Genomic DNA, 14,492 nt, shown 5'->3' on the forward strand with positions numbered 1-14,492 from the left:
TAATAAAGTCTCAAGTCACCAAACAGAGTGACAGAGTTTCTGGATAAAATCAATAGCATTCCCTACCTAATGATCCCGACCTTTCTGTGACATGGGTTTTTATCCCTTTTTCGGAGTACATTCCCCCAAAATTCTATTGGACATTTACTATACCCCACTATCTTTAACCTATCAAATTTAACATTCGGTAATCCCAATTATCACCCCACGTTATTTTACTGATCGTTGATTGGTCTTCATAATTGACGTCTTCAGAGGTGGCACATCCGGCGTTACTTCATATTTTGGCATCTCTTGGCACATCCTTTGGGTCAGCAGTTTCGTTGTTCACCGGTCTAAGTGACCTTGTACATAACATTAATCTACACTTGTTTCAATATTTTATAACATTCATTTCAGGGCACCGAAGATGTGCCTGGGAACGGATTTAATGTGGATACATTTGTCTTCCAAGTTTGAAGAAAAATAAACTTTACAGGGTCATGGCCCCTTGTGAGTCAGCACACTGAAAAACAGGAAAATGCATTTAATATGAGAGCCGAGCAGCTAAACTGCGGCTCACGCTAACTTAAGGCCTATGAAGAATTTCAATACAGTTTCAACAATACGAACGTTAATATAAGCTTAATTGAACATAACGTAAACATTTTATTCATCATTATTAGTTGCGTCTACATTGGTGGCCACTCATCGTGGTCACAATTCCAGTACACGTTTAAGCAAAATCGCTATTATTATAGTTTTCTATGCAGTATCATCCCACATTAATATATAGATATTTCATTCTAATATAGGTTACATAAACTACGCTCTCTCAGGGACATTACCCAGAGGTGTCAGAGCACTTTACAGCGAAAGAATGTTACATGAGAAATTTCGAATAACATGACATTAGGTGACAAGTCTAGCTACTACAGTTACTCTTGGTGAGTTACGTATTTACAAATTACATAATCATTACAAATTACATATTTAGAAAACTTTAACTGATTAAGGTTACAAAAAATACACATTCCTTATTTAGAGAGTTGAAGCGGAAAGGTCATTGTACCTCTCTACGTGTTATGTAACAGTCAGGGTCACTCCATTAAATCTGAGGCTGTATGCCTGGTAGGGAGGTAGGAGGGGTTATTGAGAAAAATTTCTTTGGAAGATGAGAATTTTAAGATCCACTTTGAAGATCCGAAAAGAAGTGGTGGTGGTGATGGTAAGAAGGTTCGGTTTCACAAAAGGTCACATTAAAAAAACAAATTTTTAATAAAATATTGCATAAGTAACTCCAGACATCCCAGTTGCTTTATTACGCTGGTTCCAGAAAAAAATGTTACACAAAAAATCACCATTTGTTTATTTGACAAATTGACTAAAACTCTTCGTCAGGGGTAGTAAGTGCTACATAAATGCAATTTGAACAGACATGCCTTGTGTACTATTTACTTAAAGTGCCACACTTAGGGGTTCGAAGTGTCACAGATATGCAAAGTGAAAACTTGGCAGCTATGCTTGGCAGTTTAATCAAACTGAAATCAATCCGTTGTACACGGCAGACTTTAATCTAAAAAAAACTAGTTATATAGAACCGGATCACAGGCACAACCAGTACACCTAGCAATTACGGCCAATAGGTTAGAAGAAAACATACTAATACGGGCGAAAATTGTGTAGATATTGGATTGGTTGAATATATTCCTGTAAAGGGATTGGTTAGAGATCGTCACTTAAGTTTCGATTGGTCATCAGCCTCTGCGGCTATACAGTTGTTTCAGATTGGCTTAAAAGTGCTCTTGACGTTTCTCCATTGGCTGTTGGCGGTCGGGGAGCGGACGGGCCGTGTTCAAGTATTGAGCTACCGCACGTCGCCGCCTTCCGGCAGTGGGCGGGCTCTAGTGATGTCAGCAGCGCAGGGATGCTGCCTGCCTCTGCCTGTCCGTGCAAGTGAGCTGGCGCTCGGGCCCGAGGCAGCCGGAAGAGTCCAGTGACCCGTGTGAACGGGATCGGTACTGGTGAGTAGACTCCCCCCTACAAGACGGTCTTGATCTGAATAGGTTCTGCCTCGCGGTAACAGTCGCCCGCCGAAAGCATGTCAACTCCTGCTCACCCCTTCTTCCCTTTTCTGACGCTGCTCCATAGCAGCCTGCCTGGGCCCCACCCTGTGCCGCTACCGCTGACTGGCGCTTGTGCGTTCCCGGCGCTATCCGTGTCTCGCTCTTGTAACACCCTCCTTGGCTCCGGTTCCAGCCGTAGGTCGCTATGAGTGCGGAGAGGGCGTCGTTAGACGGTCAGATCGATGCTCAGCATCTCCTCGGCAGGGTGGGCTGCGCCCAATCTCCGCACTGCCGCCCGAGAGACTGGGCTGCCCCCTCCTGACTGCTGCACTCACCACAGATAGGGATGTTTTTTTTTTCCAATGTAATTCTGTCTTTGGGCAGAAACGTTGTCGTGTGAAATGCCAGACCCTTTTTGAGTTACTTATGGCCTTATTTCGGGAACTACACGCTTACATTTTTAGAAGTGGCTTTTCGTGTGTTGTCTTTCTGTAATGTCAGGTTAGGGGAGTGGCTCCTTCACAGTTTTCAGTATCTGTCTATGGAATTTGTATTGCCACAGTACACGTTTTGATTCCTGTGGATGTTTAGCACCTAGTTAAAACGGCAATGCTCACCCCATATTCGGCATTACTGCTATCCTCAAAATCAACGTGATGATTTCTCACTTGATGCCAGGGGGGATGCCTGTGATATCTTAGTTGTGGCCGTGTTGTATACGTTTTGCCTCTTAGCTGCCCTGAGATTTGAGTTGGCTCTATTTGTTGTGTGTGAAATGTAATGTTGAGTCTTTAGCCTGTGTTGTCTATGATCCTTTTGCTGAGTATGTTTTTGACGCCCAGGGGTTACTTTATTATATTGACTATTAAATTGACTATTTGTGTCTATTGAAAATAATTATAAGGGAGAGGTCTGTACAGTGAGGCTTTGATGCAGTTAAACAACTGTTTTGTCAAAAACATGTGCAACCGACAGACTTGCACATTCTTTAATATAGTTTAGCTTCTTGATGTACGTACAAAAGAAACCAAACAGAGTTAAGAGTATGGTAATTTGCTCTTAGTACAGGTGCAAACTTGGATCTCCAAACATGATGCTGTCACACGATGTAAGTAAATGTATTTTTTTTTATTTTTATGAAGGGTGGAATGAGAGTTGCACTCTAGAGATGTTAATACAATTAGTTATTTGTTCAGAAGATCTGTTATCTGATTATGAAGTTTGTGTTTAAGGAGTTTTTTGGTTGCAGAAAGTGGCCATGGATTTTAGAGAGACGTGATCAGAAGCTTCTGCTCATCAAGATTGACAACGATAGTGAGGAACAAGGGTTCATCAAAGAGTGATGCAGTTAGAGAGACCTTCATAGAATGTTTGTACAGCAATTTTGTGACATCAGTAAAGAATAATGGCAAAATGTGAATTCAAAACATCAAAATCATTATAGAAGATAGCTAATACATTATTATATTATATATAGTGTAGGGATCTGGGTTCTGGTTGCAGTATGCCCCACACACTTTTTGCTTGGTTTTTAGATTCAACCTTGTCTAAAGTGCACTGGGTTCCTGCTAACAAGATCCCCAATGCCAGAGTTTGTTCCTTCCCTAAAACAAAGACACCTGGTCACTTGATCCCCAATTGACAAATCCCTTCAGTCCCCTACAAGCCTTTAGTGAATGGTACCCCTGGTACCTAGGGCATGGATACTGAAGAGGGCCCATCAGAGCTGCAGTACAACTTCTGCCACTCTGAGGGATCCAACACCAACCTTATGCAGATTGCCATTGCAGGCTGTGTGACAAGTTGCTCCCAAAATTGAAAACACGCCTTGTCCACTAACACTGCATGCAATGTATACAAGTCACCCCTCTAGCAGGCCTTACAGCCCTAAGGCAAGATGCATAATATTACATGCAAGGACATTGATGGTTAATTCTCAAACATAGTAAGTGGACAGGGAAGCCATTTTAGGTTGATGTGCTGGGCACTGGTAACTACGAGTTCCCCAGCTACATGATGGCTTCCCTAACCCTGTATCAAATATCTCAGAATAATTAACCCTGGTTCTAGTGATGGCTTTATTAAGAAATCCATACAAAGGGCACCATCGAGGTACCCCCTGAAAACCTACCAGTTACTGGTGACTGACTGGTCCTGATTAGTTTAGCTACCACAGATGCGTTTCTGGGCCCCCACAGTGAGACCCAGTGCTCTCGAACCCCGGAGATAAAAGCCTGCACTGGGCAGATGTTACCTCCTCTCCAGGCAGGATGGACATTCCTGGGCGGGGAGCTTCAAAGGCTTGCCACCTTTGTAATGTGATACAGGTCTCTCCAGATATTGGAGATGAATAACCCCCTTTGCCCTGACCCCACTTTTGGCTGTTGCACAGTTGGGGAAAATTTGTTAAATTAGGAGGAGTGCCCACTTCATGCCAGTCACACCCCTAAAGTTGACAAGCTGAAGTGGACACTACTTTTTAAATTCCTCCATCATGTTTGGAAGTAATTAGGCCACTGGGGTTATGGTTATGTCCACTTCTCAGCAGAAGTGGTCATAAAATGGGTGAAGTCACCCTAAAAGTGAGTAGCCCATTGGCTTCCACCGGGCACTCCTTGTGACGCCCCTGAATTCAGAATTTAGGTGGCACTTCTGAGCCCTAGGACTCAGATTCCTGACAACTTAAGAAGAGCCCGACAATAAAGCCTTGCTACAGCAGAGAAGACTGCAGACACCAACTGACTTGGCCCCAGCTTGTCTGCAGCCCTCAATGTTCCAGCATCAAAAGATGCCCTGTTCAGCAGCCTAGCGACCTCCAAAGCCTTGGGAGGACCTCCTGCCTGCGACAAAGACCAAAATCTCCAGTGGACAGCAGACCTGCCCAGAAGAAACCAACATTAAAGAAAAATAACTCTTCCCTTGAGGAACCGCAAAACCGCACCTGGACCCACCTCTGCACCGTACGCCCATGGCCTGAGTCAGAGTTGCCTGCCGGTCCTATGAAGGTTCCCCAGCGATTAGAGTCCACTGTGTGTTGGCCCCTGCCGGACTCTGCTGTGAAGCCTGCAGCCTCAATCCGAAGACTTCCCCCTAACTGGGACCGCCCATTAAGCTGTTTTCCGACGTCAGCATCCTTTTCACATTTAAGTACTTTAGAGGAATGCTGGAGATTTGACAATCAATACATGTTTCGTCCCACATTGGCATGCAGGCCTGGGACAGTTTTAACTCTGGGCAGATGATAGATGAACAGGTGGCTTATCTAGGAAGATAGTTTCGTTCATGAATTCGGAAGTTAAGAGAGCCTGTGAAGTTGCTCACTGGTAATGTTCCTATTGTCAGGCAGTAATAGAATCCAGTGTATGTTAGGGAGCATTTATGCTACAAGTTCAAGGCCTAGTGTGGCAGTGCTGTTAAGCTGGGCAGAGTTTTAAGTCCATGACCTACCTGCAGCTCCCAGCAAGGTTGGTCTGTTTGAGTCCATCTGTATGCTGTCTGGATCGTAAGAATATTTGTACACTGATGAAATTTAATTAGGATGTTAAACCTAGACTTCAGGAATTAAAGTACTCTTAATAAGTGCAACACATTGTACCCTAGGAATTGAAAAGCCGAATGATGTAGGCATTATTTAGCCAATGTTTCTCGTTATGGTTAGCTCCACTGGCCTTTGCCAGAAAGCTTGGTATTAATATGAGGATATACAGGGACCTTAGACTTAATGACAAAGGTGCATTCCCTTCTCAAGATTGAGAAAATATGGCTCTACTGTTTGTCATTGCGTTGAGTGCCATGTCTGCTGGCTAAATATTCAATACTATGGCAATGTAAGTACAAGAGCTGAGTGTGTTCATAATGCCATTTCAGTGATTCTAGGATGACATCTGCTAAGATAGTACTCCAAGATGATTGCGTATGCTGCTCAAAGATGCATATGCAGTGGTGTCATTTTGTTCTACATTGTTTAGGAAGTTCATGAAAGGAGACTTACTATGTAGTGAACATTTTGGAGAGACAGGATTCTCGACCGAGAACTCTACATGCAAGTTTGCCATTTTGAGTCACTTATTAGGTCTTGCGATTGGTTAATGTTGTGGGGGCGAGACCCAAAAATACATTGTGTTATACATTTCGTGTTCGCATATGCTTCCGAAAACAAATTCTGGTCGTACAGATTTGCATCCAGATTGGGTCCCTTGAAGTAATTAATGGAAAAACGTGTCCAGTTAATGAAGAATGTCCTAAAGCACTTAAACGGACACAAAAATGCTGTTTGCATGGCTTTTCGGTTTACCTCTTTTGCCTGTGATCCATAAAGTAGATTTGTAAGAGGCTCTGACGGAAATGGAAGTTTAACGCAAAAGAGATTCGAAAACAGCTCTTCATTTCCCTCTTGCGCACAAAAGTGTGCATAGTAAAAATAGTCTACGGAGAGGGAAGTTTCACCTTGGAATTGATAATCTCATGCAATTTGGATGGGGAAGTTTGTGTGGCCTGTTTTGGCATTAAAAAATAAATAAAAACTCTGTGGCATGTTAAAGGCATCTTCCTAAATCGTCAGAATGTTGAAGAAAATTCAAGAAGACAGTCATTTACATGTCAGTGCAGTATTCTTGGTGTTTTGAATAGTGAGATTGAAGCTTGGAGGTAACAGCACAGACCACACATTGACAAAGTTAATCGGTCTGACATTGGCTGCCGCTCTTTTGGCTTTGTCAATTCGTACCTTTTCAATATTTTTGTAAATCTCTTGGGAAGCAGTTGGGCCCTTCTTAGTCATTATAAAAATGACTTAAAAAAATGGTCTGAAAAGGCTTTTAGTTCTATAGTAGTCGCTGATCGTTTTTATTTCTCAATTTTGACACTCGTGGAACCCTAACTTTCGACTTGGTTACTTCCGTTTCCATCCCCAAATATTTATCCAGACCCAGCACAGGCTTTAAACTTATCCAGTTCAGTTTCCTTCATAAGGCTAACCCGCCCTTGAGAAAGCTCAATAGGCTGCATGTATGACTGAGTAGTGAATGACCCACGTGTAGACATGCTGACTGATGTGTTCTTCCACATGCTCTGGGACTTCCCGATGCTCCGTCCATTTTGGGTAATGTGCAAACATAGTCTCCATGTTGACAGATGAGAAAGTAGATTACGTCCTGTGGACATGTTCAGTGGATTTAATGCCTAGACTCCAAAATATTAAGTATTATTGCAACTTTGCTGATTTGGCTATGCTTGTAGTGAAACGCTGTATAGCTATTACATTGAGGTCATCGGAGAGCCCACAAGAAGACTGGCTGAGTGAAATTCTGAGGTGGGTGGACTGAATGTACGGTGAAGAGGCAAACCACTCTACCGCCGTCAGCTCTAAGGAGACAGGAAATGTTGGCAGTATGGGACCAAATATTATAGCACTTGAGTACAGGCCACACCGAACAACCACAGCGGACTGAATAAGTCAGGGATGTGAATAGGGTAAATGGGCAACTAAATGCTGCTTTGTTGATACGAGAATTCAAAGGTGGATGCAGTTTGCCATAACATGCACTAATAAAACTGTATTAGGGAGGGCCAGCTTACCACGATGCTAGGATGACCCAAATTGGCTACCTAATAGCTGTCGTCTATTTATTAGTGTCAAAGGCAGGCATAGACTTCGCCCCACCCCAGTAACTTTTGCAAGCGTAAGAAGCTCACTCTTTTTTGTAGTACATCCGTATTGTACATGTTATGCATTTGGGTAGAAGACATAATTGAAAAATGTATATGGCATTGAAATTGTGTAGTGGAACACTGAACTCTCTACCAATAAAAAAAACATAATAATAAACATGATCAACAAATAGCATGACGGTCCTCAAGCAAGGTGGTAAAATGTAGATTAACTTTGGAAGTGGCCTGAACTGATGTTGCTGATTCTGGGAGGGCTGTCTACGTTGTCCTGACCCAATTCCACCTCAGAATTGCTGACCCTGTCTCAATATATTTTATCCTTGAATAATGCAAGCACTCTCCTGTGTGGGTAAAAAAAAAATGGACAAAATGCAGGTCCGCCACTGTATGTTTATTGTGCTGATGCTTGGTTAGTTACTCGGGTGAGTGGAGGAAGGATGTCTTCACAGATCAAGTTGGTGTCTGCGACTTTTTTGTAATGCACCTTTGGTAAAATGTTATTCTCTGCGAATTGTTTCATGTGAAGTTGCTCGCAATAGGCATATAGACTGCCCTGCTCTTCACTAATTCTCAAACACATCATGACATCATTCTCATCCAGCAGCCCTCGATCTTTAAGTCCGAGCGCCAAGTGGGCAGGGCCCTGTTCTGCATAATTCCTTCCAAACTAACTACTCTGCACTTTCTCACCGACTGTAACATATCACAAAGCCAATCTTCTCCGTGCGGCCAAGACCCTGACATCTTGCCTCCAAATACGTAAAGGGTCTGTGCTGTGCATACTGCCAGGCGCACGTTCCATCTTCATCAAGAATGTAGGGCCTTGTTATAATGGCCACTTAAGCAACACATGGTGTGGACCTACATTATGATATCCTGCGCCATGCCAACTTGTGCTTTGCGAGCCCCAAAGCAGGGTCTTCAGCATCCTTGAGAGCTCTCTTCCTCACACCCCACGACCCCCACTGTAATGTTCGAACACTTAGCAAAATGAGGCGAAGGGGGGCGTACGGATCAGAAACAGGCAGATATCTGTGTTTCGGGTACAGACACTGCCATATGGGAGGGGACTTTCTCTCTTACTCCTACGAGTAAGAATACTCCCCTGGCCAAGTACCCCCATAATATATTGATTTCACTTTTAATCTTGTTGTTTCCAGATTGTCACCAGATTGGCACTCGTGCATTTTCATTCACCTTTATTCTGTTATTTCGCCACCTCCCTCTGTCAAAGTGGGTCCCCAGTCAGTGTTCATCCTGAATTTTGGTTAACAATCCTTCTGTACTTCATACTGAAGCTCAATCCGAGCTTCACTCAACTGTGGGTCAGTTGGGCTTCCTGCAGAGCAGTATATTTGTTAGTGATATTAAGTATATGTCCTGGAATATATCATGACTTGCTATATAGGTTAAAAATGACAGCTGGCAGGCCTCGGGCATTTCCGACGTTTACTTCCTTCAGGAAAGATGGCCTATGATGAATACTGTAATTAAATTGCCCCAACTAAAAGAGGGAAAGGGCTGTCCGGAAGTGGGGTGGCTCTCAGCTGTCCAAAAGTTTTCAAGTGGAAAGCTAGTGGATGACTTGAACATTTAGGCCCTGTTTAGGAGTTGATCAGTATATTCCGATCTGTGCCTAAGCCTCTGTTTACACATGGGTTTGAATTACGAGTTGGTAGGTATTTACCGCATCCGATAACTACCGGATGCGCTAAATATTTCAAACTTTGTTAAATTTCGTCAGGTCGAACCTGCCATAATTTAATAGAGGGAAAAGCATACTTTACTGTATCATGCGTATTTTGGTGCGATAAACACCAAAATCTGCATATCGTTACCCACCATCTTGTAATAGGTATTATTTACAACATCCTTAAATAATGTGCCCCGTGGTATCGTTATTTATCAGGTGTGATAAGTAGTAACTAAACTTGTAATCAGGGCCAACTTCTGTGTCTCTTGCTGCACCTGGGTCCAAAAATGTGGCATGGGTGTTTTTGGTGTTTTTAAGTAATGCTAACATTGGAGGGGGTAGTGAAGAGTTCGCTAATCTGAGTGAAATGATGAAGATGGGGTAGATAGAACAAATAGGTTTGAGTTTGAATTTTATGCCTAATCAGTATAAGTGTTTAAAAATAATCAACCACTGGGATCCAGGACCACCTCCGTTACTGTCACTAATCGGAAGTTACGAGTAGTGTGTATGAATAAAGTAAACGTTAAGGAGACTAGTAGACCTTGGGTTGCCAATTAGATGTTTTTGTCCTATCAGGTGAAAATAGCAACGCGTGTGTTTTTTTGTGTTAGAGACGTTTTCCTGTTCTCCCCGCCATTCACTCTTTAAAAGAAAAAAAAAAGTGTCACATTAAATTAAAGTTCACGTTACTTCATTATTTGCCCTTCTGGAGTGGTTGAAAAATAAGGTTTGGTAAGTTTACAGTGCGGTATTTCTTTGCTTTTCTTTTACATTGAAGACCGTACTGCAGCAGAATACCGTTGCCAATATGATACAGCATCTCTCTTCGTTAGGTTGATGTTATTTGCTGCGCCTGAGCTGCATTGACAGAAAGGACATCACAGCGGGGGGAGTGCGGAGGAAGAAATGCAGTTGCGGTTGAAGGTGTCAACTGCAAAGTCATCACTTAAGTTGAAGCGAGCATCCGTGTTGGTTCTAATTTTCTCCCTTCGTTGTCGGTCCTCTTTTCAGACCGAACCTATAGTTAATGGTGAAAGGATTGGGGTTTTCATGTGTGTTAAGTGAATGGTATTAATGTACTGTTGCTTGCCCGATTGTTGTTTTAGCTGTGACAGTCCTGGTACACAGAAGGGCATGATTTAAATTTGCGAACGTTTTTCACTACCCAAGTAGGGGTCGTGGTGATTTGAAAGTTCACTGTAGCGTATTTGGAGCTATCGCGTCACAGCTTTCCTTGGAAAAAGAGCAGCGATTGAAAGGCACTGATTAATTTGTATAGTTTGGTGGGATTTATGACATCTTGGAAATAAAATGCAGTGGAAAAATTCATTGCGCTGCACCTTTTTAAAGTGCAAATTAAAACATGTCAATTTGAACATTTGCTTACATTTTTGGTGGTTAAACTTCAAAAAGTCAGCTAAATGAGACAGATTGTTTGCAACTCAGTCTGAATGGACGAAGGCTGTAAAAAACATTAATCTATTTCACAAATTTAAAACAAAAAAAATAAAGAATGACCTGAAAAAAACTTACATCTGTAAGTGTTTTATGTGGTCTAGAAGTGTCATGGAGTAAGACAAAAGTTTGATGTGTTGTGCTTCAGCCTCCCCGCAGTTACTTAGTTCGTGTTTACGAAGCTTGCGCTATTTGCTTGCTATTTGTTTGTCTGGCAGCCATTAGATAGATTTCTGCTGCCTTCAGTGTGCAATCAGTTTTCAGTCCCCATCTGCTTACCACAGGGCATGTCTAAATCCTTCTTGCACGAGTGATGTCTGTGTTAGCAGTAGTCCCCTTAACAATGATAACATGAAATGAATTGGCGTGTAGTATAATCTTTTTCATCTTCATTAAATGGTAAATTCCGACACATTCCTGGGTCAGTATGGAGGAACTTATGCGGATGATACCTAGAAAACTGCTTAATGTTTTCATTGGACTTATTTCTAGCACAAAGATGGCCTCTGAAGTCACTAACACTTTCTGATCATATTCGGTTTACTGGTTTAGGAAGTTAATTCACTCGTTGTCTAGAAACAGCACAGCTACTGAAACCTTCCTGAGAGAAGACTCCACTTCAAAAAATTTGCATTAAATGTAGGGTAGTGGACACTAGTTACATAACCCGTTGTCCTCTCTGCATACTTCACAGGTCCATCGAGAGATGGGTCCGTTGGGTCATTCTAAATGGAACAATCATTTGCAATGTAAAAGGTCTTGCATTTGTAAGAGTTAGAGCTATTGGTGTTGTAAATGACAATGAAATTTACCTGTGTGTTTTTGTTAGGAGTGTAGTGGATGTATGCCAGGTGCCACAGCAACCCTGCCAGGCCTGAAAGTGCAGGCGCGAGAACACAACAAGGCCTCATTATTTTTGCTGTGATGTTATACACAGGAGTCCAGAGGGTTATGTGGAAGCTCTCTGTCCCTGTGACAGTGCCTGTGGGGTGTTTTCGAGGTGGGGCCTCTTCAAACAGGAAGGAGTGCTATTCAAGTGCTGTTTTAGACCGGAAGTGGCATCTGCAGTGTCGCAGTAGCTGTGAGGGGACTGTCAAAGCCACGACACCAGTGAATTCTGAGAGGAGAAAGTGATGGAGTTGGCTCCACTTCTGTGCCCTATGATACGCTGCTGCTTTCACTGTGACACCCTTATGTTAGCTTGCACTTCAGAGTTAGGAAAATGACTACCTATGCTAACTGAAATCTATTTGAAGAGGCTCAATTTACATCCAAAGTCTAGATGTTTTTTGCTATCCAGCTTGAGGCCTCTAGTGCTTGCGTCTGGAGTCACAACTCCTTTTCCACCATTTTGGAGACCACACCTTTTGCCATCTTCTTGTCTATAACTAACCTATGTGCTTGGTTGGTGACCCTCAGGAGGTTATCAAGAGCACATGCTAGATCACCTAGTGTTAAGCTCTACTCAGTTGGTTAATGCAGAGGTCTTGACCGAACAATAATGTCATAGATTGCAGTTCTGATATAGCCTTTTCACCTTTTCATCTCTGCAAGGTCGATGTAAATGAATTAATTAATTAATCAATCAATCAAATAATTTCTTAAGCGCGCTACTCACCCGGTAGGGTCTCAAGGTGCGGGGGGGGGGGGTGGTTACTGCTTGAAAAGCCATGTTTTTCGGTCCTTTCTGAAGGTTAGGCGGTCCTGGGTCTTGCGTAGGTTGGTGGGGAGGAAGTTCCGGGACTTGGCGGCAAGGTGGGAGAAGGATCTACTGCCAGAGGTGGTGCGTTGGATGCGGGGGGGACTGTAGCGAGGGTGAGGTCGGCGGAGCAGAGCTGTCAAGTTGGTATGTGGAAGAGACTCGTTCGTTGAGGTAGGTCGGTCCAGTGTCTTGGAGGGATTTTGTGAGCGTGGACAAGGATTTTGAAAATGATCCTTTTGTTGGCAGCCAGTGTAGGGATCTGAGGTGGGTGGATATGTGTTTGTGGCGAGGGATGTTGAGGATGAGCCGTGTGGCTGTGTTCTGGATTCACTGGAGTTTTCTGTGAAGCTTGGCTGTGGTCCCTGCGTAGAGGGCGTTGCCGTAGTCAGGCCTGCTGCTTATGAGGCCATGGGTGACTGTTCTTTTTGTTTCTAAAGGAATCCATTTGAAAGTTTTGCGTAGCATGTGAAGGGTGTTGAAGCAGGAGGATGATACGGCGTTGATTTGCTGGGTCATTGAGAGAGACGAGTCCAGTATGATCCCAAGGTTGTGTGCGTGGATGGTAGGTGTTGAGGGTGGTGGGCCACCAAAGTCGTTCCATGCTGCCGTGTTGGGGCCGAAGATGATGATCTGTTTTGTCTGAGTTCAATTTGAGGTGGCTTGCTGTCATCCAGTTGGCGATGTCGAGTCCGGCGTGCAGGTTACTCTTGGCGGTAGCTGGGTTCCTAGTGAGGGAGATGATGAGCTGGGTGTCGTCAGCGTATGAAATGATGGTGAGGCCGTGGGGGAGGAGGATGTTGGCGAGAGGAGCCAGGTAGATGTTGAAGAGGGTGGGGCTGAGGGAGGATCCTTGGGGGACCCCACAGATGATCTTGGTGGCTGTAGACCGGAACGGAGGGAGGCAAATTCTTTGGGTTCTTTTGGAGAGGAAGGAGGTGAGCCAGTCCAGGGCTATGTGTCGAATTCCGGCATCGAAAAGGAGTGCGCAGAGGGTTTGGTGCCACACGGTGTCAAAAACTGCAGAGAAGTCTAGGAGGATGAGGGTGACTGTCTTGCCCTTGTCCAGTCTGGTCCTGATGTCTGTGCAGGCGATGAGGGTGGTCTCAGTGCTGTGGTTCTTGCGGAATCCAGACTGGGAGACCTCAAGTATGTTGTTGTCTTCTAGGAAGCGAGACAGTTGTACGTTTACTATCTTCTCCACGACTTTTGCGGGGAAGGAGAGAAGAGAAATGGGTCGGTAGTTTGTGAGGTCTTCAGGGTCTGCTTTGGTTTTTTTGAGAAGTGTCATTGGCGTGCTTCCAAATATCTGGGAAGGTTGCAGTGTCGAAGGAACTGTTGATGACGGCCCGAGCTGGGGAGCGATGATTTGGCTGGCTTTGTTGAAGATTTGGTGGGGGCAAGGGTCTGTTGGGGAGCCCGAGTGGATGGAGCTTATGGTTTTGTCAATTTCTTCGTCGTTGGTGGGAGTCCAGGTGTTCAGTAGGTTGGTGCTGCATGGTGTTGTAGTGTTGGTTGTATCAGTGGGGGTGATGGTGGCTTCTGATGAAGAGTTCATCCATGTTTCAGTGATGAAGGTGATGTCAGGAGAGTTTGTGGTGAGCAGGTCCCAAAGCCTGATGGTGTGCTTGTATACAGAGCAAATGTTAAGGAGGATGCAGTTGAGATGATTGTGGGGTTTGGTGTTGTTGTGGTGCTTGTTGGTTGAGAGCAAGGAGTTCTGTGGAGGAGTAGGGTCGCTTGGGGGGGGCCAGAGGAGCGTGGACCAGCGGGACGGGTGCTGGGCGTGGTCCAGGCGCATACGGGCTTGCCTCTGGTGCACCAGCAGCGCGGCCCCCATTAAGAAGGGGAGGTGGGAGGGAGGAGCAGCTGGGAGTTGGGAGGGAGTGTCCAATGGAGGTGCGAGGGGGGCGGGGACGCAGCGGCT

At 44.2% G+C, this 14,492-nt stretch overlaps 1 protein-coding gene across 1 annotated transcript in view; it reads left to right on the forward strand.

Annotated features, from left to right (window-relative positions):
- The first annotated feature begins 1,868 nt into the window (after window positions 1-1,868).
- Window positions 1,869-14,492, forward strand: part of RAP1B (RAP1B, member of RAS oncogene family) — a 299,284-nt gene continuing 286,660 nt past the window's right edge. The window contains exon 1 of the mRNA XM_069229179.1: window positions 1,869-2,003. The gene's annotated coding sequence lies outside the window, so the exon portion shown is untranslated. The remainder of the gene's footprint in view (window positions 2,004-14,492) is intronic.

The sequence above is a fragment of the Pleurodeles waltl genome, chromosome 4_1, assembly GCF_031143425.1.
Source record: "Pleurodeles waltl isolate 20211129_DDA chromosome 4_1, aPleWal1.hap1.20221129, whole genome shotgun sequence".
Lineage (NCBI taxonomy): Eukaryota > Metazoa > Chordata > Amphibia > Caudata > Salamandridae > Pleurodeles > Pleurodeles waltl.